Below are 4,708 nucleotides of genomic sequence, written 5' to 3'. Positions count from 1 at the left end.
TAATCGATATTGAGCATACACACTGAACAATTTGCAAATGATTTGCAAATAATGAACGATCATCCTTCAGGCACCAGGCTAAATACACTTAGTTGTTCGTGTCATTCGCTCCATACACAGTGAACGATGAGCACAGCGTCGTAAACGTTCTAGACAAAATTGAGTTGCATGCACAGGCGACAGCAAACCTCATTAACAATCGTTAAGTGTGTATACACCTTAGGAATCATAAAGAAAATATTGGTTACATAGTAAAATTGATTCCTTGCTTGGATTTATTAGACAAATAAAGTGAAAATTTTAGTCAACTAGTTTTCCTGATTAAACGTGGGCTAAGCTAGCAGCCAAGATAATCCTTCCAATCAGAAAACAAGGAACCAAGAACCACATACTGTATAGTATTCATTCAGAATGTTAGTGATTTTACCTGTTCCTTGCAAATTGATGGTCTGTACAGTATTGTAGCACATACAATGGCTGCCTCCAGTGGGTTTACTTGAAATGTAGTGTTTAAGAAAGACATAAATTCATTAACAGCAACTTCCACCTCACCTCATACTGACAAATCGTTATGCAGAAAGATATTAGCAATATAAGGGTGGATTAAATTCATTGTGCCGACATCACCATGTACATACATACATATAAGCCAATAGGTCCACACTCACGCCATGGCCATAAACTTGCTCGGGTAGCAACCAACCAAATAGGGACAAACAGCTCCAAACAAAAATAATCTAATGGAGGGTGCACTCACCAGACTTGAATGAAGATATGTTAGCAAACCAAAAAAGTAAGTAATTGGGCAAAACCATGTGCACTGCAGATGGGGCAGATGTAACGTGCAGAGAGAATTAGATTTGGGTGGGTTATATTGTTTCTGTGCAGGGTAAATACTGGCTGCTTTATTTTTACACAGCAGTTTAGATTTCAGTTTGAACACACCCCACCCAAATCTAACTCTCTCTGCACATGTTATATCTGCCCCCCCTGCAGTGCACATGGTTTTGCCCAGTTGCTAACTTTTTTGCTAACAAACCTGAATAAGGCCCATAGGGGGTCATTCCGAGTTGATCGCTCGCTAGCAGTTTTTAGTTGCCGTGCAAACGCATAGTCACCGCCCACCGGGGAGTGTATTTTCGCTTTGCAGAAGTGCGAACGCCTGTGCAGCAGAGCGCCTGCAAAAACATTTTGTGCAAAACAAGACCAGCCCTGTAGTTACTCTTCATGTGCGTCGATTCTAACGTTGGAGGGACGGCTTTTGACGTCACACACCCACTCAGCGTTCGCCCAGCTATGCCTACGTTTTCTCCGACACGCCTGCGTTTTTCCAAACACTCCCTGAAAATGGTCAGTTGACACCCAGAAACGCCCCCTTCCTGTCAATCTTCTTGCATTGTGCCGTGCAACTGAAAGCTTCGCTAGAACCTGTGCAAAACCACAAAGGTCTCTGTACCTGTACGTCACGCATACGCATTGCAGTGCACACGCATGCGCAGAAATGCCGATTTTTAGCCTGATCGCTGCACTGAGAACAACGGCAGCTAGCGATCAACTCGGAATGACCCCCATAGTTGTGCTCATCAATGTTTATGTTAGAGATGTGTGCAGACTCCCATGCTTTGAATTTGGTTCTAAATCACCATCATGTTTTGGTTTGTTTATTTTCAAAACCACCCTCAATTGATTTGGTTTTGGTTTTGGATCTGAATTTCTTAAAAATTGATAAAAACTGCTAAACTCGTGTAATTTGGACCTGTTTTTGTTCCTACAGTACTAGTAACATAAATAATATAAATTTCCAGTCATTTCCAGTGTAAAGTAGCACCTGAAATCATGAGGGAGGGTCTCAAAAACACGTGAGATTCGGTTTTTAGAACCGAGATCCATACTTAGCGAGCTGACTTGAGCCGGGACTCGGTTAGACTCAGAGCCTCAAAGTTCAGTGTGTTTGGTTTCCAGTAAAATTGAACCAATCATCTCCCTGATAGGCTGCTATGGGCAACATCTTCACTGCGAAAGCTGTATAACTGTTGTGTTACTAGATTGTGACTTAAGGTGTTGTTCTGTCCCCGACACAGGGTCAGTTGTTTCAGCAAAGCATTTAAGAAACTAGATGATGATCAAAAATCAACTGTGTATGGAAAGATAAAAAGCTACAATAAAAATGTGAAGACTGAAACAGGTACAGTGATATCAAAAGGAGAATGTGAATGTGATGGTACTGCATGCAAACTATAGGAGTAGTGTTCACACTGCATTCATCAATTACCTATTTCAAATTAAGGCCCAGATTTATTAAGCCTTGGAGAGTGATAAATAGCATGGTGATAGACAGGACCGGTTCTGGCCCTTGTGGCACCCCAGGCAAAAATAGGGGCGTGGCTTCATACAGGGGCGTGGTCAGTTACGTCCCCTGTAGAGTTGTGCCCCATTTGTGCCCCCTGTAGAGTTGTGCCCCTATTTGTGCCCCCTGTAGAGTAGCGCCGCTTAAAAAAATAATAATAATAATAATAATTAATGCTTACTATCCCTGCTCCTGATTCCTGACTGCTGCTGACCTCCGCCGCGCTGCGCTGCTCTTCGGATCTATGGGAGAGACGTCATGACGTCTCTCCTATCGCACAGCATAGACACTAGAGGTCAATTATGACCCATAGCGTCTATGTGCTAGTCCCACAATGCAGTGCGGTGCACAGCAACGGTCCTCTACACGGAGGGAAACTAGACGGGTAGCGTCTACCCATCTAGTTTCCTTCACAGCGCCGCACAGCACCGGGGGCACTGACAAGCAGTAGCGGATCTTGCCATGGCGCGGTGCCCTCCGGAAGGCGGCGCCCCAGGCAAAAATCCCATGTGCCCATAGCAAGATCCGCTACTGGTGATAGAGTACCATCCAGTCAGCTCCGAACTGTCATATTACAGGCTGTGTTTGAAAAATGACAATTAGGAGCTGATTGGTTGGTACGTTATCACCATGCTATTTGTTACTCTCCAAAGCTTGATAAATCTGGGTCTAATTGTGTAGTTTGCACTGGAGTGTGTAGAATCACTTAATAGGGCACATACGTAAACCTCAGTACATACAGCGACGATAACTACTTGAAACTAGAATCAATAGCTATAAATTCACTAGGAAGTAATGAGGTCAGTTTTTGCCTCACCCCTCTATATTGTCAACATTGTCTAGTAATCTGAAGCCCCCACCCCCACCTGCCCCCTCCCCCCAAAAAAATAAAAAATAAACTTTCTACTGTGTAATACTATGTCGGACAGATCCATTTTAAGCAGCTCATGTTTAGAAATAATAGTTGTCATGTCAGTCATTAGCAGCTGCCAAGACTCTCAATGGCTCTTTGGAGTTCAGAGAAATGGAAAAAGAATATTTGCTTAGAGACATTTAGCCACAACTTCTTCATACCTTACAACATTTGCAATACCTCAATCGGGACAGGGGTTTACCTGGTCCGCTCAATGTTACTCCCTAAAGCTAACACAAATGATAACTCACAGCTCTCAGGTGATAGAATCCTTGCCAGTTTTCCCACTACAGATCACATGGCACACATCATGGGTAGCATACTCAAGTAGGTCAGTCATGGGGCCCTTAATTAGTGGTCCATTAAAATGTTCCTACAGCTACAGGATTCAAAGTAGTGATCACTCAGGATAACAAAACAAAAATAAAATACAATTACTGTAAATGTCCTCATATTATAGAGATGCTCTCAGACATACGTGGTAACATTTAGAAAAATTCAAAGGACAGTAACAAGGACTCAGGAACAATCTAAAACTGTAGTTTACAACCACTCGTCTCTTCATGTGACATTTCATGATGTTCTACTTCAGTAAATTCTCACAATTTATTTTTGAAGGATCTGCTTGTGGGACAGACTCCGGAACCAGCAGTGCCTGGGTCGAGTCATACTATGGAGCTTTCATTCAAGAGGCTTCACTGGCTGACCTCAAGGATGCAAACAGCAACTTCAACGTGGTAAGGGCCATCTCCCATTTTCTGTATGTGCAGGTGGCACTCGAGGATTTGCAACGTAAAGAAGTGGAACACTAAATCAGCATTAAGTCATCCAATGTTTCAGTTTGCTTACTTTATTAGCTTTCTTCAGGAAACCTGAAGAAAGTGAAAAATCTGAAATGTTGGATGATTGGTGCTGTGTTAGCTTTCAACTGCATGCCACATTCATAACTGGCATATCTCTACCTCTCTCTCTATAAATTAATATTTAATTTTTTCATTCATTCGTTTACACCTCTATTCCTGTTATATACAGTATGGATGCTATACATTTTTGGGGGGGTTTTTGTTACATTTCTTGACCATAGTCAGATGAGTTACTGATAATTTACTCTTTCCACTAGGATGAAGCACTGCCGGCCTTGACTGGTACCCAGGTTGCTGACTATGTTCTTGGTAATGGAGGCCTGAATGATGAGACCATCATTAACATCGTGTTTGCCAGCATAAACACCACTGAGAAAGTGACAGACTTCCTAGTCCAGTTAAATGCTGTGGCTTCGGTAGGTTTTGTGAATCTGGGCTCATACGGCTGCAGATCTAGAAAACTCATAAAAATATAACCCCAAAAATCTGGACACAAAATATGCAATCCTTTATTTTCTGGGGCTCTAATGCCAGCCAAACAGGAGATGTAGAGTGTGTGCAGAAAAGCAGTCTCAATACTGTAAC

General features: G+C 42.5%; 1 long non-coding RNA gene across 1 annotated transcript; it reads left to right on the top strand.

Annotated features, from left to right (window-relative positions):
- Positions 1–2,087: 2,087 nt before the first annotated feature.
- Positions 2,088–4,503, top strand: LOC134943825 (uncharacterized). The gene is made up of 3 exons (XR_010181777.1): positions 2,088–2,185; positions 3,879–3,997; positions 4,381–4,503. It is a non-coding gene; the product is annotated as an uncharacterized LOC134943825 (long non-coding RNA).
- The last annotated feature ends 205 nt before the right edge of the window (positions 4,504–4,708 follow it).

The sequence above is a fragment of the Pseudophryne corroboree genome, chromosome 7, assembly GCF_028390025.1.
Source record: "Pseudophryne corroboree isolate aPseCor3 chromosome 7, aPseCor3.hap2, whole genome shotgun sequence".
NCBI classification, from domain to species: domain Eukaryota; kingdom Metazoa; phylum Chordata; class Amphibia; order Anura; family Myobatrachidae; genus Pseudophryne; species Pseudophryne corroboree.
Note: the sequence above shows the minus strand (reverse complement) of the source record. Positions and strands in the feature narration are given on the sequence as shown.